Source organism: Pinus tabuliformis, chromosome 8, assembly GCF_031772625.1.
Source record: "Pinus tabuliformis cultivar Carrire ecotype Pingquan chromosome 8, CPIR1, whole genome shotgun sequence".
NCBI classification, from domain to species: Eukaryota; Viridiplantae; Streptophyta; class Pinopsida; order Pinales; family Pinaceae; genus Pinus; species Pinus tabuliformis.
The window spans coordinates 322,449,619-322,472,669 of NC_142294.1; positions in this window are offsets into that span (position 1 = coordinate 322,449,619).

Here is a 23,051-nt window from a genome sequence, read left to right on the forward strand (position 1 = left end):
GAGGCTACATAATAAATTCCATGTGAGATGGAATGTTCATATGGAAAGTGTGAAACACTGATCTTATAATATTTAATAGCAGATGAAAGAAAGTATTATGCTTATGGTTATCAAGACTTTTCACATGAATGATTGAAAGCAAGAGAGGTTGAAAATTAAATTTAAAAATAAATGTGTATGAATAGCATGGAATGTGTGCAAGTATGGCACATGCATACTAATATGTATATGCAAATGTTTGGGTGTATGATTGAAGGCATTGTTTGAATGTGTGAATCAGATACATAGTGGAAATTCCCTTTATGAATATTAATTGAATCTTGTGTGTAAGAAGGTGAAATGATAAATTTGTGACTGATATGTGAGGTTAATATCATTTCTAAGGATATTAATGTTTCAACATCACATACTTATGAATCCATCTAGAGTCCTTGAAAAAATCTTATCTCAAAATGCATGTGATGGTAGCCAAGTAAGTATGGAAATTAGCAAGAAAACATAAAATGGTATAGGAATTGGGTATCAATTGTGTTTAGCTGAATTTGATGTATTTTTTTTCAAATTGATGCATGTATTGCATCGATTCCAATAAGGGGTATTAAGGTAGAATATTCTTAGCACAAAAATATTTAGTAAAATTTTAATAATGTGTGCATGCATTTAGTTGTCATGTTGAACAAAGATTAAATGAATGAATAATACACTGCTGAGATAAAATATATTTGGTAATGCATTGATACAATGCATGAAAATGTGGATGTATGAAGAAAATGTAGGGACTAATATTGCTTTCATGAGTCCATGAATATTCTCCTAGTAGTCTCTAAGCTTGGTACAATTGATTCTATCATATAATGTTGAGTTTTTTGGTAAGGAACATGTAATTGAAGGATTGGTTTTTCGTAGTTCATGTGAAAATTATATGAAATTTTTATTTATGAAAGACACCTTGTCATTAATACCTAGTGTGTCATGATAAGACAAGAACCCTTCAAATTATTAATATTTATAGAATCCTTGTGATGGATCCATGATTTACTATGGCATGATTTGGTCATGAAACTCATATTATGAACCATGATGGTACATATCCTTCATGCATTTAGTGACTTCATACTTGTATGAGATAATAAATTGCATGACTGAATGTCATGAACATAAATAACTTGTAATATTTTCCAAGGAATTATTGAGTACTAGAATGACATGAATTCCTCACTGTGAAAAGCAAAGTGGAAGCTAATTACTCATAAATATATGTATCTTTCAGTTTTGACCTTCTGGTTGTGGAATAAAATATTGAACAGATTATGGAATGCTTGGAATGATTGTGATGTAAATATATAATCTAGTGGTAGTGACATTTCAGTTGATTTTTAAATCAATTGGAGGTGATTGAATTATTACGTGTATACTCATTCTGAGACCAAGGGATGTTATAGGTTTTGTAATGAAAATATTTTATCTATGAACACTTTCCATTGTTTCATTGATTGAAAGTATATATTGTAGTTGAAATTCCCTTGGTTACAATAATGAAGGTTCAACAATACCATATGAAAGAGTCAAAGATCATGAGAATAATTTCATATTTATGAAATCTAATTCATGTATGAAGCATGTTTGGAAAAAATAAAAAGAGAAATGAAGAATATTTGATTTCAATTATTATGACTAATATCATTGACATTATATTCTTTTGATACAAGTTATATGATTAGTTATTCAGGCATGATAGATAATGGTTGTGAAGGTTAAAATCTTATGGACAAGGCCATTATGGTGACACTAAGGCCCTATGGAATACATTGATCACCATGCGTTATGTTATGGAAAATTTGATGTGTTATTTATACAAAAAAAGAGGGATGCCTTAGCAATAAGTATCCATAAGTCTTGAGACTCTTTCTAGGAAAAAAAACATTGCCAAGGAATGGATTTACCAAGAGACTAGGGAGGCATAGAAGGGAATGTTTGAACTTGGAATATGTGTGACTGTAATGAAGGCGAGATTTTAACGAATTAGTTTTCAAAGTTTCATATACATACTAATTGGGATCATTAGTGTATTGAGTGTGTCCATGAAAACGATGTGTTGAACTTGTTCCTTGTGCAGTAATAGACAATCATGCAGGAATGTGCTAGAATGCTAGGAGGTCTAGAGGTAACTATACCATGAATACTGCATGACAATGCTAAAAGTGGAAAATAAGGATAGGATAATTGTTGCTAATATGAAATTATGTTACACATTCTTCTACATGCAATGCTTTTATAGTTAATATAACATTGAGGATGACTTTCCTTAAACATGGAGGGGATTATGACACCCCTTTCATTAACCCAAATTTTGTAATGTAATTAAGAACATATAATACTAGATTTCCAATATTGATTATATGATCTCAAACTCTATTATATGATGTAATTTTTATTTTTTATTAATAAAAATGTTACAGATGAAGAAAGAAAACATCCAATAGATTATGATACGTCGGGGAGGGGGAGCACTTGACAAAAATAGGAAAACTATACCTCACGTGATTATTTCCCTTTGAAGTGATAGTTAGTCTTCCCAAGAATTTGAAAGGTTTGGAAGATTAAGGGTAAAGCTATGATTATAAAAATGCCAGGCAAGGAGGTAACTCCAGAATGCGAATTGTGTTTTTGCATTAAGATTCTCATGTATATATACATGGAGGGAGAGATTCTTGTGCTTCACCTCCTAGTGTATCTTCTTATCACTATTCTCCTTACTTTCTATTTACAATATTTTACATATATTCACCCAATTCTAATGATTAGGTGTCAACAATCCATCCCTTAATTGAAAGGGTTGTTGGCGACTCCAAGCATAATTCTGAATCTTTCGAACTTTTCTCTTCCAAGAAATTTGATGAAGATGTCTCCTAATTTCTCATTTGCAGAACAATAGCATAGATGAATTGTCTTGGCCTCAAAAACATGTTGAATCAGATGGTATTTTATATTGATGTGTTTCATTTGATCATGAAACTTTTGGTTCTTGGCCAAATTTATTGAAAATGTGTTCCTGAACCACACAATTTCCTTTGTTGCTTCAATTGCTACCACATATTCTGCCTCTGTCATCGAATCTACTAGAACTAATTTTTTGCATGACCTCCAAGAGAAAACTCCTAGCATAACTAGAAGTAGATACCCATGTTCCTTTATGTCCATCGGTGTCTAAGTTAGATTATCCAATCAAGATGAAGTCACCCACCTATATATACTTGTGTCCAAAGTCTTGAGGTCCATTCAATTACTTTAGAACTCTTTTTGCAGCACACTAATGTCCCTCACAAGGGTTTTGCATAAGCCTAGAGAGAATTCCAACAACAATTGAGATGTTCGGTCTGGTAGTGGTCAAGTAGTTGAGACTTCATATAAGCTGTCTATACTTTGTTGCATCCTCAAATTATTTTCCTTCAATAGATGTGAGCTTCAAGTTCTATTCCAATGGAATAGTCAAAGGATTTCACTCAACCATGGAAAACATGTTCAATAGGTCCCTAATGTACTTCTTCTGAGAGAGAAATATAAACTTTGCATGTAAAGTTACTTCAGTACCAAGATAGTAGTGAACAGAGACTAAGTTAGTCATTTCAAAACCTTTCCTCAATTCCTTATTTATGGATGCAATGTAGCTCCCATTGTTCCCCATCATCAACATATCATCTAAATAGACCATAAGATATAAAACTATTTTGCCAAATTTATTGACAAAAAAGTTGACATCATCAAGATCATAATGTTTGAAGTTGAGTTTCAAAAGGTGATGAGTTAAATTTTTATACTAGGCTCATAGTGCTCTCTTAAGGCTATACAAGGATTTCACTAGAATTCATACCTTGTCTTCTTGGCCCTTCACAACAAATATTTCTACTTGGGACATAAAAATGTTCTCTTTCAGATCTCCATTCAAGAAAGTAGTGTTTACATCCATTTGATGGACTTTCCAACTATTATGAGCTGCCTAAAGAGTGTCTGGATGGTAGCCCATTTTTCTATGGTGGAAAAAGTATCCTCATAATCGACCACTTCATTCTATGAAAAACCTTTTGCCACAAGCCTGGCTTTGTGCTTGTCAAGTGAGTCATCAACTTTATTCTTTTTCTTGTAAACCCACTTGCAACATATTGGTTCCATTCCCAATTGAGGATCAAATAGCTTCCAAGTGCCATTCTTTATCAAGGCATCATACTCCTTTTGCATCGCTTCTTTCCAATCATCATGAGAAGCAACTTCTTTGAAGGAATTTGGTTCAAAATATGTAGACAAATTCAATTCAGAATCATAAGAAACATCTATATCAAAAAGTGAATCAGAATTATCTACATCACCTCCATTCTTCCTAGTTGAATTTCTTGTTCTTGTCTTTCCAACCTCATCAAGATGAACACTTTCAAGTGTCTTTATCAACCACTTTGGGGCACCTTTTTGAGATGGTCTAGGCTGCTCAGTTGATTGAGTTGGGACTGAATCAAGATTGAGTCTCCCAATTCTGTCAATCACATCCATCAAAGTATCATTAGTGGTTGGAGTTTCATGTGGGGGAGAGAGTGCTTCAAAAGAAGATTCCACAAATTTATCTAGTATAGGAATCCCCCCTTTAGGATGTGGAATCTGATTATCAAATTCTTGAAATGATTTCGCATGTCCAAATCTAACAAAGCGATCAATTTTCCACTCAACAACATTGTCAGCTTTGGAAGATTCAAGAAAGATTACATCTCTAGGTACAACAAAATTTTTATTAACTTCATCATAAAGATAATATGCTTTGGACTTATTTGAATACTTGAAGAAGATACACTCAGGACTGCTTGCACCAAGTTCGTTTCTTTTTTCGTTTGGTATCAAGACATAGCAGGTGGAACCAAAGACCTTGAGATGCTTTACTAAAGGAATGTGGCTATACTGTACTTCATAAGGAGTGTTGTTTCTGATAGAATTAGGTGTACATATATTCTCTACATACACAACACATAGAACTACATTAGCCCAAAACATCAATTTTACATTCTTGAAAAACATCATGGAACATACCATATTAAATATTTTCCTATTCATTCTTTTAGCTACTCCATTCTATTCGGGATTATAAGGCACAGTTGTTTGATGTTTGATCCCATGTTGGAAAAGATAGTTTTCAAATTCATTTGAAGTATATTATTTTCAATTATTAGTGCGAATAGAGCTAATATGATATTGTGCATCATTTTCAATCCATGCATGAAATTACTTGAATATTTGAAAAGCATCAAATTTATTGTTCAATAATTAAACCAAACACATTTTGATGTAGTCATCAATAAATGTCATCATATATTTATTCCCATTTGCAGAAGGAATAGGCATTGGGCCACATACTTCTGAATGAATTATTTCAAGTTTTCTATGTTCTCTGGAATGTGAATCATGAAAAGACAATTTTCTATGCTTTCTTAGAATACAAGCATCACATTGCTTAAGCTTCCTAGGAATTGTAGGCAAACCAATAACACCACTTTTCTTCAACATACGAAGGTTGTCATAGTTGAAGTGTGCAAATCTAGCATGCCATAAAAGACTTGATGTAAATGTAATTTCATCTTAATGAGAACTGTATGATATGTTTTTTGCATGAACAAAGGTACCTTGCAGCTTCATAAGTCTTTCTTCTTCTATCCCCATCATGAGAAGTGAGTGATCTAATGCTTTTTTGACGTCAACCTTTCCATCAAACATATGAAGGGAGTGTCCTTGATGGTGTATGTTTACCAAAGGCAACAAGATTCTCCTCAATTCCGAGAGATATAAAACATCATGTAGAAGAAACTTTGGAGGAAGAGGCAATTTGAGCCAGTTTCTGCCAAGCCCTGATGGATTGACTTTTGATTTGTCTGCAAACTATATTGGTCCATCAACTTTGTTAGTAAATTATTCAAAAAAATCTCTTCTAAATGTCATGTGGCAAGTTTCCCCTGAAACAAGCAACTAATCATTTTTCCAAGAATCAAGTGAAGCATTAAACAAGACTTTAGTTACTCCGATATTACAATGTCCCACAACATAATGAGTGGATTCAAGTGCTTTACCTTTCTCTTTCTCATGGGTTTTACCTTTGGCTTCATTTATTTCCTTCTCAATTTTGTCCCAAGGGGATTTACATATGGATGCATTATATCCATATATATTTCAATTTATGTAATGAAGATCAAACATTTATCCTTGGAAATGTCTTTCCCCCTGCCTCTAAAATTTCTTCTTCCTCTTCCTCTCCAGCCACCTCTTCCTCTAGAAGAATAATGAGCATGATTCTTGTCCCTGTGCAAGACACACAACTTCTTCAAAAGATTGAGGAGTTGTCTTCTTCCTAAAATCCTTCTCTCTCTCAATGAATGTCTTCTCAAGGGAGTAAAAGGTAATCTCCTTGAGGTTTCCACTTGCTTGAAATGACTCAAGATAATTTTAGTAAGTGGGATATAGTGCCTTGGCATAAGATATAAAAGGAATGTATATTTCAACACGAGTGGTTTTGATATCATGCATAATAGATCCGACTTATGATGCTAAAGCAAGAGGATCATCAGTTTTCAATTCAAGACTGAACAAATTAATCATCAATTAGAGAAATTCAAGTTCAAAGTGTGAGTCATAGAGTTCCTTCAACTTTTGCAAGGCTTCAAAAGCATTTGAAAATGGTGAAATATGGAAACTCACCTCTTCATTTACAGATGCTGCAATCAAGGCATAGGCCTTGTTGTTATTGTTTTCCCAAATGGAGATCTCCTTATCTAATGTGGGATTTGCAGGTTCATTATCTCCTTCTCCTACGCAGACTCCTTTCCACAACTCATTAAAAATTATAGTGTGTTTTATCTTGCGCGACCATTCAGAATAGTTCTCTTTTGAAGAGAGAAATACTCCGAAAATAGATATCAATGAATGCATTTAAATGTATACTACAAAAAATTTGTACTTTTGGTGGCAAAAAAAAATGCAGTTCTGGTGGAAAAAAATGCACTTCTAATGTAAAAAAAAAATGCACTGTGATATATGGGACAAAGGTATTACTTTGGATAGTTGTTATAAGGGGGAGGTTTATGTGGGGAGGGTATTATGTGGGGTAAGGGATATATGGGAACGATATTATATGGGGGAGGTTAGTCAACATTGTTGGCTTAGATGGGGTTGACCCAAGTTCGGATTTCACTACGCACCAACAAATCGCTAAATCACTGGCCCTTTTGGCAGCGACCTACAAGCATATCATAGTCTCACCCAAAGTGACTATGGGAGGTTCTGGTATCAAGTTTGTGTATCCTTGAGAGATGTTTTGATGTGGTGGTTTAAATCTATTTTTACTTAATACTTTACCCTTTACTTAACAGTACTGGATTTATCAGTTTAACCATGTCATAAACAAGTTTAAACAATACTGCACAGAAGTAAAATATAACCAAAATACTAAACAAAAAGAAACAATACATAACAATCATACACAACATATTCCCATCAAAATTGTACTTCATTGGAAGAACGTACAATTATTCGGCATGCGCACCAAGCTACAGGTGTCTGCACGCTCAGCTGCAAAACTTAGGCCTCTGCACACTCAACTATGAAGCCTTTTCCATCAAAATATAGAATACAAAGATAATTCCTTATACTCGTATCATATGATCTTTTATTATGTAAAAAAATCACACCAATGGGTATATCAAAAATACCATGGTCCAAATACCATACTTCTCATAAGACAATCAACTAATGCCTAAAAACTCGTAACAAAAACAAGGTGCTTTGACCCATCTTGAAGCCCCTAAAATACTGTGCAGTATATAGATCCATAGTACTACGCACTCTGCTCCCAAAAATTCCGAGTTTTGATTAAAACTTGGACCAAATTGGGTTGCATCGAATAGGCCCCCAACACTCACATGTGAATCATCCCGAGTCACTTAGCTGCTTTGCCTCAAATGTTTGTTGTAATTCTGTTCTAAGAGACATTATACTACTGTAGTATCTCTACTGCATGCTTCTCTTCTTTGTGCACTTATTCTAGTAGTTCCTCTACCACTCATCCTACAATCTTTTGCAACACTAATTCTTGCTTTTGTCGAAGCTCCTAAATCTTCCCATCCACTTCAAGTGACAACTAGAGAGCCTCATGCTGCCATGTTGGAGTTTTCTCCGTCAAAAATTTTTCTTGCCTTTTGAGTTCTCCAATTTTCTTCTGAATTTCCTTGGCTTCACTAATTATTGCGAGATTTTGTGAAATTGACAAGGTCTTCATAGTTTCACGTATTTCTTCTAACTTATTTTTCTTCTACTGGATTTCATCTTCTATATTTTTTATGTTTGGATCTTCCTGCATTGAAGTCCAAATCTCCACTGTCTCATCCAATACTTTCCCACATTCTGCCACTATCTCAAATATGCCTTTCACTGCAGCCTTTAGGTCAATCTCCATTTGTCCCCACACTTCTGGTGGCATGTCTAGTTGTAGCTTCATTTCCAACTCACTGATTTTGATTTCATACTCAAACAACACATCTGCGACCTTTTTCTTTGATTCCTTGACTAGAAGGTTGAGCTTTGTGACCTTATATTCTACTGTCTCCTCCTCACGGACATCCATGTCTGGAACTTTGTTGCAAGATGTTTTGAGCACTTCTTTCAACCTCTAGTACTGTGGTTGTTCTTGTTCCTTATCCTTGATGGCTTGGTCCAACTGTTTCTTCAGCGCAAAATTCTCTTGCTCTACATGAATATTTAACTGTTGTTGTGTGTTATTCTCGCTCCTTTAACTCATGTATGATGCCCTGGTGCAACTCATGTAATAGCAGAATGGGAAACACTGCCATGTTCATATTGACATGATCCCAACCTTTTTCCTGTGTCTTTAGTTCAGTAGAGTCGAGCTACAAAGATGTGGCAGATCTGCATTATCGTCATCCCAAATGTTGTCTCTATTATTCTTTGTGGGTGGAGTACTTTTCCTATTTGCGCTGGTTGTCTAGATGTTTGTGCCATTATCTCCAGTGCTACACTACTCTGCTACACACCTGTGGTAATCTTGCTATAGTGATCTTCCACCCTATTCCAGGATTCCATTGTTATCTCCTCAACCTTGTCTCCAATTTGATACAGGTCACCCTCAGTGAGAACCATTGGTGTGATTTTTTTGTTTTATCCACCTTATGCTTAGTTTTTAATTTTTGGTGAAGTTCCACTCTGCATCTTCCTCCTTACTTTTTATGTCTTTGTCTACTCTTTAGGCTTCTCTTTGTCGTTTTCCTGCTCCTATTCTTGCTCCTCTTCACACTTTTCTTTATATTTTCCACTTGCTTCCACATGTTGCGAAGTTTCTTCCTCTGTCTCACTATCTCCTGCATCCTTCTCCATCAACGTCATCCATTCTATGGGCCACTGTTGTATCAATGTCATAAGATCATATTCAATGACCAATTATGGAAGAGGGTGCCATGCCTTCATTTAATCCTTTCAAGCCTATATATAAATAATGTGCAAGTCCACTTCGAACTTCACAACAAACTTATATTGCTGGTACAAGCTTGGTGATAATCGTAGGTACTAATTTACCACCATGTGTAAATCCATGTGATACAAAACAAAGAATATCTTGTTCTCCTGAGTTGATGATGCGTAATTGGTATACCAAAGTGAGGCATACCATGCACCTTCACATATATCTGCTTCTACCTGAGGAAATTGTGTATCCTTCAGCTCCTTCCATGCCAATAGTGTTATGATCAATATGAGCCATGTATAGTGAAAGGTCTTACCCTCCTCTCGGGCTTCTTGACAATCTTCTAAGAATTATTTGCACAGGTATCTAGCCCAGTTTTATTAGACCCCATTGTTGCACTACGCAGACAAGGCTACAACTGTTGTAGGAAATTTATTAGCTTTGGATTTTCGCATAATATCCCTAGCTAAGATATCCACGGAAAAGTGTACTCCTTGATCACTGATGGAATTTATATTGTAGACTCGCATTTTCTTGAAAAAGCTGAATGTGTCCTTCATGTTTTGTGCTATTTTTTTGAATTGATATTTACCCGCGAACTCTTTAGTGGGGTCTCTTACTTGGTATGGAAATATGGCAATTTTCCATATCAACATCTCCTCAATGGGCATCCTCTTTCTTAGCGAGAGCCATCCATCATGTACCAGCATAAGCAATTGCCTAACACAAGTCGTGTTCAGTGTACCTTGGACGAAGTGTGTCACATTCAACATGTTCAATAATCTTGATCTCTCCAATCCTTTCACCCACTGATGTGGTTCCAATCTCATTACTTCACTTTCTGAGTAATGAACTTGGTTTAGGTATGTTCTTGGTGCGAACTATGGGTATTTGTTTCGATCATTAAAATCATAATCCTTGAACTTCAAGTGCGTATTTTTCTAAGAAATTCTCCCGGAAATGGTATGTTTTTTGGTAGCAGCATTGTAAAGGTTCCATTCTTTACATCCTTGTTGTCCTGACCGGTTTAGCATTGGATTTCCTTACTGGTAAGTATCGTGGTAGCGGAGATGGAATCATTGCACTGTATGTCTCCATTTTTTGGTGTTCTTCTTCCTCTTTGTTGTCCCTTAGAGGTTAGGCTTTTGTTTGCGGTTCAATTGCCTTCTTCTGCTTCTTATCTTGCTTTTTCTCTGTTCTCTACACCAAATTCATCTTCTTCCTTGGCCATCTTCACAATGCTATGGGCTATCCTTTGGGTGTACCAAATGGTGTTGTGGCTTCCATAACTACTTCTATACCTCCTTCTTCAAATAATCGAATGACCTCTTCAATGTTCATACAGTAGTGCGGCTTCTCCAATTCAATACTTAGTGGTTTTCGATCTCTCAAACAACAAAATGCCAAAATATTCACGGGACATGACCTTTTATAACACTCATGATCTTCTAACCCCATCATTATCTTAGATATTTCTTGGATTCTGTTTATTATCTGCATATCTATCAATAGATCCTTGTCAACCTAGCTCCATAAATGTAGTTTTCTACTCCTCCAACGGATAGTTTTTCTTTTAATTGTTATGAAACCAGCTCACAAAAATATAGAAAAGAAAGACAAAGGCCTTATAATTCATCCTCTTTGAGGGGGCAACCTACTTTACAGTACATATATGAAGAATTCTTGGATGATACAAATGACAAGACCTCCTTTCTATATCTAGGAGTCTAATGGGTCATAATATAATTTTACCCAACATAACAATAATAATGTAAGGGAACAGTAATAACAATAGTGGGCTTCTATGGGGCAGAATAATAACAATATGGGGACTACACGGGCATAAAAATATAATAAGGAATAACAATAAGGGGTTACACTAGTAGTCTAGGGACCTAACATGCCCCTCTCCTTCAAAAAGTGTTGTCCTCAACGCTTGAGTAGTTCTTGATGCTTCTGTATAAAATTCTTGTCCTCCCATGTGGAATCTTCATTGGGTAAGTTCTTCCACTTGATGAGATTCTCTGAAATTGATCAATTTTGTAGCTTTCAGGTTCTTATTTATGTGACTGCTCCAAGTTCCAATATGATTTTTCCTTCCTCATCAAGTTCTGGCAATATTGTTTGAACTGGGATCTTCTGCAACTTTTGAATGAGTGGCCACACTTCTTCATCCTTCTTCCATTCATCCCTTTCTTTATTTATCCAATATGGTTGGATAATAGAAATAACACAAAATAATGCTTCCACATCCTCATCCTTTCTTGAGAGTGCATTTGCAATGACATTTTGCTTCCCTTTTTTGTAGATGATTTCAAAGTCATAACCCAACATATTTGTGACCCATTTTTCTATTCTTCTAAAGATAATATTTGTTCTAAAAAGTATTTAAGACTATCATGATCCACTTTTACCTTGAAGTGTCTTCCCATTAGGTAAGGTCGCCATTTTTAAGTGCATGTAGTATTGCCTACATTTCCTTCTCATAAATAGCTTGCTTGAGATGTAGCCATAAAAATACCCAATTGCCTACATCAAATCTTCTTTCATTGTGATGTTGATCTTCCTTTTCTTTCATTTGATTCTGCACTAAAGTGATGTTATCCTTTAAAAGTTGGATAGCTTGTTGTTCATGCTCGATGTGATCTTTCACTACTTAAATCTTTTTCTTCTTGATATGTCCTTCTATCTTGAGAGTTTGAAGAGTGGTAATTTCTTCCAATGAATTACAAGATATGGTTGAATTCATTTCTTGATGCTCGATGTGATCTTTCACTACTTGAATCATTTTCTTCTTGATATGTCCTTCTGTCTTGAGTGTTTGCGGAGTGGTAATTTCTTCCAATGCATTACAAGATATTGTCGTATTCATTTCTTGATGCTCAATGTGATCTTTCACTTCTTAAACATTTTTCTTCTTGATATGTCCTTCTATCTTGATAGTTTGAGGAGTAGTAATTCCAGCCAATGTATTACAAGATATGGTCGGATTCATTTCTTCTTTCTCGATGTGATATTTCACTTCTTGAACCTTTTTCTTCTTGATATGTCCTTCTATCTTGAGAGTTTGAGGATTGGTAATTCTTGCCAATGCTTTACAAGATATGGTTGGATTCATTTCTTCTTTAGCCGGGGTTGGTTACTATTGTATATCCTCTTCTTTTGATGTTTCTTGATCCTTTTCTTCCTCCTCTTCATAATCTATGGAAAATAATTTCTTCTCAGCACACTTATGACCTTTAGTGTATTTGCTATCACAATAGTAACAAAGCCCTTTTTCTCTTTTTTCATCCAATTGTTGTGGTGTAAACCTTGTAGGTTGTGGAAGGCTAGGAAAAAAAAAACTTCCATAATTATAGTCGTGAGTGGTGGGATTCCTTGTTTCCATAATTTCACTTTCAAATTTTCTTGCCAGCTTGAATGCCTTCTCCAATGAATCAGGTTCCCAAAAACGAACCTCATGTTGAATGTTATCCTTTAAGATGTCTATGAAGACACCAATCATTTGCTTCTCTGGAATACCATTTGCCCTTATACTCATTTTTTGAAAGTCCTCAATGTGTTTTTCCATTGAACCCTTTTGTTTGATATTTATCAATTGGCTAAAGGAGGTGTTTCTCTTTGTATCCTCATAATGTGCTGTCATTTCCTCCGTGAAAATTGACCACGTGACAAGTGGTTTGTGAGAACAAAGCCCTTAATACCATAAAAATTGATTTGGTTCTAAATATAAAAATGCAATACATACCTTTTGTAATAGTTACACCTCATGTAGATCAAAATATTGCTCCATCTATAGTATCCAATTTACCAGATCCTTGCCATCAAAATTCCTCATATCGCATTTTCTCGATTTTAGGAGCTTGATCTTGAAACGACTGTAACTCTGTAATTTTAGATCTCCAAGTTATGAAATTGTGTCCTTCAGTAGCCCTCTGAGGCCTCTTTCTAAACCAGCAAATCTGATCAAGATTGAATTTGGCAAGGAAGCATTATGTCAAATCTCCCACGACGACCTGGTTATAGATTGGTTCAATAGAGAAAACTTGTAAGAAGTGGCACGTGTCACTGTTTCAACCTTATGAAATGAAACTGGTAGAAAACAAGATAAATTCCATCCTCTTTCTACAACTTCTTACAAAATTTCAATTTGATTCTTAGAGATAAAGTTATGACGATTTTCACAAGGTCACCTGTTTAGGATGTAATTCGGGAGCCTATAGAAGCCCTAAATGTCTTGGACTATATATCTGAAAATATAGCAAACAAAGATCTGAAATTTGGGCCCGAGCTTCACCAAAACTGTGGCTCAAATGCGTTTCAATTTTTGAGTCTCAAACTTCTAAGAAAAAGAAGTATAGTGAAAAGTCCACAATGACCCATTTGAGATGAAATTTTGGAGCTTTCAAAAACCCTAACTTCCTCAGATCATATCTCAAAAAATATAGCGAGACAAGATCTAAAATTCAGACCCGAGGTTTAGACCAATTTTGTCTCAAATGGGTTTTCATTTTAGCTTTTGAAACTTCATAACGAAATAGTTATAGCGAAAATTCCACGATGGCCTATTTGGCGCAACGAAACTCTAGAATCCAAAGCTCTGATACCAAATGTTATGAAACAAGCTCACAAAAGTATAGAAAGGAAAGATAAACGCCTTAGAATTTAGCCTCTTCAAGGGGGAAAGCTCCTTTACATTACATAAATGAGCAATTATTGGATGATAAAAATGACAAGACCTCCTTTCTATATATAGGAGTCTAATGGGTCATAATGTAATCAGAGTCATCATAACAATAATAATGTAAGGGCACAATAATAACAATAGTGGGTTCTACGGGGCACAATAATAACAATATGGGGACTACATGGGCACAAAAATAAAATAAGGGGGTTGTACTAATAACAATAAGGGGTTACACTAGTAGTATAGGGACCTAATATTAACATTCATATTTCTGGTGAAGTTCGATGCACCTCTCATTGTAGCAAACTTACAAACCTTGACATATTCTTGTCTATAAAGAAGTAACCTTCCCATGTCAAAGCTATTTTCCATAGTAAATTATATAGTACAGTGCCCAATTTCAACTACAGGCAGCACTAAGACTCTCCTCTATTCTTTTCATAACGAAGCTACTATGGCAAGGTTGTCCCTATACAATTTCAGCCTACTTCCATTCAACTTGGTATCAATTCTCCATTTAGGTTCACCAACTAAACTATGCCTCCATTTGTGATATGCTTGATGGTATAGGGGCCCAACCAATGCATCTTAAACTTTCCTCGGAACTTCACAAACATATTGTCATACATAAGGACAAGATTTCCTTCCTAGAATGTCTTATGCTTGATATGTTAGTTATGCTAATCTTTTTCTCTTTCTTTCTCCACTTGTTGATGAAATCCTGCTATAAATGTTTCTTCATCTAACATGTGCAACTGTGATATTATTTCCTTCATTATGTCAGTGTCGACCATGTTTGTAAAGGTTGCAATTCTTAAACTTGACACAATATAGTCCATGGGAATCACAACTTCTTGCCCATAAATAAATATGAAAGGTATCTGACCCGTTAGCTTCTTTCATGTGGTTCTATAAGCCCATAACGCCACTATAATTCTCATATCCTAGTCATCTCTGTTCAATGTGATACTTTAGTCAGTGGATTTTCCAAAATCTTGTTAAAATATTAGACTGTGCCATTTGCTTGAGGGTTATATGGAGTGCTCTTCTAATGATACATCTAGAATTCTTCAGTTAACACCTCAATGGTCTTATCTAGAAATGTGATCTGTGTTCACTCATCAAAATGTTTGCACACCTAAATATCGACAAAATATACTCAAAAATGAACTTTGTAGCAGTTTCTGCAATGCAATCCTTTACTGTTTGTGCCTCAGGCCATCTTGTCAAATAATCATTTGCTGCAATTATATACCTCACACCAGTTTTCTTCCCTAGTGGGTTTATCAGTCAAACTAAATCAATGACCCATTTGTTAAAGGCTTGCAATGTCATCTGTGGAAGTAATGGAATTTCATCCCTCTTTGATGTCTTCCTAGTTCTTTAACATACATCACATACTTGACAATACTCCTTTTCATCCTCGTGTAGTGTGGGCCACCATAATCCTGCCCTTAAGACCTTCTACATAGTAGCCTTCCTTGCATAATGTCCACCAGCTACACCTCCATGAGCTTCTACCAAAATATTATGTCTTTCGTGTTCAGGGACATACCTGTGCATTATTTCATCTCATCCCATCTTATACAAATGTCCTAGAATCAATGAAAAATCAGTTGCCTTTACGACCAAATCCTTCTTATGTGGTGTAGTGTACTCCATAGGGGCCATTCATGTAGAGAAAAATTGAATAATGATTGTGAAGTGATCATGTGCAATCTTGATTGCAAACAATTGTGCATCGGGAAGATTATCTTCAATCCTCGGTGGTTCTTCTCTTGTTTCCAACGTTAATAGATGATTAGGCCTAACATTCAACCTTCCTTGTTTAACAATGACTTCAAAATTACACTCCTAAAACAAAAACAACCATCTACAATTTTTCTCTCCTAGGAAAGGCCTATTCAATAGATATTTCAATGCGAAATGATCTATGAACATCTTAAAATGTGATCCCAGAAAATAAAGTCTAAATTTTTGCAATGCATATACCATAGTCATGCCTTCTCTTTCTGTGGCAGTGTATTTCTTCTCTATTTTAGACAACTTCCTGCTTGCAAAAGCTATAGGGTGATCAATTTCTCCTACGCTAGGTTGTGCCAATACTACTCCCAGAGCTATGCAAGATGCATCTACATGAACATGAAACTCCTTGTTCCATTCTGGGAAAACCAAGATAGGCGTAGTTACCATCTTTTCCTTCAGTACGTCAATACTTTTCTCGCATTCCTCATTGCATTGAAAGATCACATCTTTATTTAATGAATTCTCCATTGGCTCAGTTATCTACGCATATCCTTTGATAAATTTTTTGTAATATCTTGTGTGTCCCAATGTAGTGCACAATTGTTTCACTGTTTTTGGTGAAGGTAAGTTCACAATGACAATTATCTTCATGGGATCCACCATTGAAGCCTTGTTGCACACAACATGCCCCAATAGTATGCCAAATGACACACAAAATATGCATTTCTTTAAGTTCAATGAAATCTGGTGCTACCTACATATGTCCAACATAAGCCTTAATCTCATAACATGCTTTCTCAATAGTCTAAAGACTATCTAATCATCAAAGTATACTTCCAAGAATTTGTGCATGTTCTCCTTGCATGCTGCAACCACAACTATTGAAAATATAGCATGAGCATTCTTCAACCCAAAATGAATCATTATATACTGATACGAGCCCCACTCCATTGCAAATGTGGCCTTATGCCTATCCTCTGCTACAATCCTGATCTAATGATAGCTAGAAAATCCATCTGTGAATGAATAGGCCTCTTGTCTTCCTACATTATCCAACACCTCATCTATAAAGGGTGTAGGGAATTTATCATGCACACATGCATCATTTAATTTTCTTAGATCCACAAAAATCCCGATTTCTCCTTTAGTATTGTTTTCCTGGACCACCGTAGGACTTACCCACTCTGATTTTTCCACATGTTCAATGATCCCCATTGTTATCATTTTATCTAAATCCTCTTTCACCTTTTCCTTATTTTTATGTTCAATCTGTAGGGTCTTTTCTTGACAACCTTTGAATTAGGTTCAAGGGAAATCCTCTTAACTCCTAGATCCCCTAATATTCCCTTCATTTATGAAAATTTTTTAGGGAATAGCTCCTGCTATTCATGTAGCAAATATGTAACTTCATTAACTGTATCTTTGTCCTAATAGTATCCAATCGTTTCAAACTTTAGTTCCTCTTCTAATCTTATATTCACCTTCTTTGTCTTTACTAGCTTCACTATATATCGTAGTTTTGGCTAAGGTTCAGCGACTTCGTGGTGTCCTTCTGATTCAAATGTGTCAATATTGTGTGGATCTTCATCTTCTTCTGCAATAATGTTATAGCATTCTAGTGCATGTTCTAGCTGCATATTCCAATCTAGTTGTTGCCATGTCAGCAAAGTCGCATACCCAAATATCATTTCTCTGACTATTTGAAGAGCCACATCTATGCATGGGAAATCATCTTCAAAAGTGAATGTTAATATAAACCATTCAACCAAATCTGCCCAATTTACAGTACCATGGCACATTTCCATTTCTAGGTACCAATTCATAGGAATTGTTTCTAATGTGTGGATAAACCCCTGTACTAATTCCCATTGTGGAATCTCTTCTCATATTGTAGTGCATCACTGAATATTCTCCCTAGGGTGACTTTTACCATCATACTTCACCTCTATGTTTAGATCTATTGACCCAAACCTGATCCACATTAATATTCGACACTGCTACAATCTGCTATATTTGTTTTATGTGCACTTCACCATCTAGCAGGAGTAGATCTCAGGGCTACATCCAAAGCTAACAACATTTGTTCTTATGGTATTTTTCTTTCATAATCATTAAGGAAAGTGCTTACATTACCCAAACCATGATATTAAGGAAAATTACCTGCCTCAGAGGTTATACAATGAAGTGATTTACTGATCCTTGCGCATCTCCTTGTAGTCACTTCTTGTAGCCTATTCTGCCAATTTTCCAATTCTTCTTCTAAATCTAAGGTACAAGAACTATCTTGTTCCCAACTAAATTTTCCATATGCAGTGGGGTCAATCCATTCCTCGTTTTTAGTTGTTAATTGATAGATATTATCTATATTCTATTGTGTAATACTCATCTTTGACAGGCTCTATATATCTCACCCCTTCTGATGGGTCCAGTGGAACAATGACTCTCATTTTGTCCTTTTGAAATACAATTTTTCTTTTCTTTAATTTGTTTGTAGCTAGATTATCAAATGTCCAATCCATTCCAGGCAATGTTGGAAAGGGGTTGCTACAATCCACAATTTCTATCACTTTAAAGTCTGCAATAGTGCGAACTCCTTCAATGTCTCCTACCACACTTGATAATATTCCTAAGGGTAATATGCTCTGCTAGTTGGCCATTCTCATCTTAATTGGTGACCACTGTAACTTTGGATTACCAATCAGTTCCCAGTTATTCTTTGGTAAAACGTTGGCATCAGATCATAAATCTAGAATAAACCAATCCATGCCATATTCACCAATATACCTAGCAAGTCTCATTTATTTTCCATTCCTTCTCTTATGTTGATTTAAATTGTTAGCTACATGTAACTCTCTTTGTACTACTTCTTTAGAAGAACATGAATCTATTAATTCCTGCAACCCTCCTACAACTTTATGGTTTCTTAGCAAATTCCTCCATGTTTGTAGGAAAGACTTAAGAATCCCTGGATCCATATCTTGTGTCACAGTTGATATTATCTCATAGTTATTCTTCTATTTTGACTACGTGCTTGAGGTTGAAGCCCTAATATCCATAAAGCCTCGCCTTGTTTCAATGAACACTTCCTTTCCCTTATGAACATCAAAAGCATGAAATTTCTCCATGGTCTTTCTTACCCATGTGGATTCAACTTCCTTCTTTCCATCTGCTTTATCATTTCCAGTCGTAGCTCCACTCCTTCTTACAATATTAATGTGAGGTTCATCAGTCCTCGGTTTGCAGTCGTCATCTAAATTTTCTGTGTTAGTTATTTATTTTTATTGTATTTCATTTTTTCTACAAGTATGAGACACTCCTCAATTACATGACCAAACAATTTGCAATATGTACACTTCATAGTAGGATTATGACGATCTCTTCTGAAGTGACCATCCTAGTCGTAGTTATAGAAGATAATCTATCCTTTTCCTAGACCATCTCCACCACCTCAACCAACACCTTGACCTAGACCTTGATAACCACCTCACCCACTGTGCTGAACATGTTCCTCATGTCCATGTTCTCAAGTTGCATTCTATAGGCATCAGTATTGTGCTCCATAATCAATTGATAAGCTCGACAGTTGTTCTCATCATGCCTTACTGATTTTCAGAAATTCAAATATAAGTTTCTTAGAGTGTGGACATACTTCTAGAATAGGTGGAAATATTTTGAGCGATGTTCACCTCTAGTTTTACATATCTCACACTATAAGTTGGATTTAACATTCAAAGGATTCGGTGCTCCACTAGCCATGTAGTTTCTGAAGAGAGGGAATTGTTCTTTAGAATGGAATTCTAATTTACACTTTGTACACCACACTTATTCTCTTACTTCCTTACTTTTCTTCATATCTTGTATTTGCAGAGTCAAAGTTTTCAACTGACTTTGGAACTGTTGCATACCTACATTGGTATCCCCTATAGGCAAAGCTTATAATTTCATCGCAAGTTCTAAATCTTCATCTTGAGTTTCTATATTTTTTTGTGACAATGGAAATCTTATATATGGAAGTAACATGACTATAAACCATTCTTTATGTTGTTGCAGATCTATTTCGAAGCTCACCTGATCCAATAATATCTTGAATCTTTGATTAAATTCCCAAAAAGACTTAGTAGGTTGGAAGTCTTCAAGAAGAATGGATACAAGAGACACCAAGGGATCAAGGCTTTCAAGAAGATTGAAAATCCCATGAACAAGCATCATAGGGATGATTATGCTGGTACAGTTCACCTCCCTTACATTCTAGGCACCACTGATAAAATTGCTCACACCTTAAGAAAGAATAAAATAAAAACCACTTTCAAACCCTTGAAAACAATTAGTAGATGCCTTAAATCAGTGAAAGATCCTATTGACCCTAAGCACCACAAAGGGGTCTACATGGTCCCTTGTTCATGCGGAAAGTCATACATTGGTGAAACCGGCAGATCTATATTAACAAGGATTCAAGAACATGCTGCAGACATTAACCATAACCGCTCCAAAACCTCAGCCTTAGCTGAACACTCAAGCAAAACCAATCACCACATTTGCATAGAAGACTCCTGTGTCATGGCCAAAATTGAGCATTACCACCATAGGAAATTCAGAGAAGCGATTGAAATAAGAAAACACCCTGATAACCTAAATCGCGATGACGGTTGGAAGATAAGCGATAACTGGATTCCCACTATAATAGAGGATTCTGCTTCTTCCTAGCCCCCCGTTCCCCCTTCATCCCTTTGTCTGATCCATTTCCCTCACCTTCATAATGCAATATACCCTTCACCATATCCAATTAACTCCATAATAAAATTCTATATATATTAAATATATATATATATATATAATAACATATTAATTCAATATATATATATGAGAACATATTAAATCAAATATCTTAAAATAATACAAAACATAATATATATTAAATTAATAAATTTATTAATACATATTAAATCAATAAATTTATTAATACAATATTAAATCAATAAATTTATTTAATCAATAAAAATAAAAATATATTAATACATATTAAACCAATAAATTTACATCTCAAATAATACAAAACATAATATATATCTAATCAACATATAAATCAAAACATAATATATATTAAATCAATATATAAATCAAAACACAATATACATCAAATCAAAATACACATATATGTCATAATATAATAAATCAATATATACACATCTTAACACATTAATGTATATTAAATTAATAAAACATAATATACATTAAATCAATAAATTTATTAATACATATCTTAAAACATAATATATAAATTTATTAATACATATTAAATCAATAAATCTATTTAATCAATAAATATATTAATACATATTAAATCAATAAATTTATATCACAAATAGTACAAAACACAATATATATTAAATCAACATATAAATCAAAACATAATATATATTAAATTAATATATAAATCAAAACATAATATACATCAAACCAAATACACATATATATCATAATATAATAAATCAATATATACATATCTTAACACATTAATATATATCAAATCAATAAAACATAATATATATTACATCAAATTTGTTAATACATATCTTAAAACATGATATATATTAAATCAATAAATTTATTAATACATATTAAATCAATAAATTTATTTAATCAATAAATATATTAATACATATCATATCAATAAATTTATATCTCAAATAATACAAAACATAATATATATTAAATCAACATATAAATCAAAACATATATAAATCAATATATAAATCAAAACATAATATACATCAAATCAAAATACACATATATATCATAATATATTAAATCAATATTTACATATCTAAGCACATTAATATCAATCAATAAGACATATATAGGTATAAAAAGAAATAAACATAATACATATTAAATCAATATATAATATATATTAAAATCAATATATATTAAAACAAATCATAATATATATTAAATCAAAATATATATAAAGCAATATATAAATATCTTAAAAAAAAAAAAAAAAAAAAAAATAAACTAATCTTATCACAATTAGATTAAAACATAACAAATATACATAAAACATTTATATACAAATGAACCTCTCCTCTTACCTGGATCTTGTCGGCTCTGCTCTCTCCCTTATCTTCACCTATTTATTCACCATCACCCATCTCTGACTTCTTCAATAATTCTCATCCTGATGATGAACCACAGAGGCTGGTTCGAAACGTCGATGCACTAAAACAACAGATGCGATGAATCCGGAAGATACAACCACACAGAACACAAATCGCAGAAGTCTCAAATCCATAACTTAGTAGGTTTTTGTTTGATTTCTTTTAATTTTGTGATGCACTACGACTCAAACTTTGGCTTCTTGAATTATTTTACCAGAGTTGTTTTAATTTCTGCAAATGATCTAATCTGACTGCTCGAATACTTCATGTACCATGTTGTGAAAATATGCACCTACTTTATAGTTTCGTCATGCACCTACTTCATTGTCCATACTGCTTCACATAAGAACCAAAAATTATTTGGATCCTCTAATCTAGTCCCTTTAAACATAGGTAGCTTAATATAATCATCCATAGTTCTTCTCAGAGGGGAAGGGGGACGGGGTGGGGGTGGGGGATTTGTAAGGGGAGGGAGATGTGGGGTAGGGTGGGTAGGGGGATGGGGAAAACCAAAAGAACTGTGACTACTACCTGATTTTGGCTTCAATGAATTTTTAAGTTGGAATGGTGAATATTGTAGAGTTACTTCAGGGTTCTTAGGGCGGTTTTCTTCACATTCACTTCACATTGTTCCAGTTTATTCTTCAGATTTTCTCCCAAACATAAGTAACTAATAATGTGACTACATTCATAAAATTCATTTTTTGCACAAGATCATATTAATCCAAAGTTTTAGAGATCTTAATAACTTACCTCATGGTCCTTTGAAATACTTTCATTTTGCTTCGTTGTAGGACACAATCAATTCTACCATGAACTCAGTAATGAATCATACCACGATGCTATCAATATAGAAATCAACAGCTCTTGAGATCCTATTGTCAGTGTCTTCAGCCATTGTATTAGTTCACGAGTCCATTCCTTAGGTTTATCTCCTTTAAAACAATTATTTCTCTTGGTC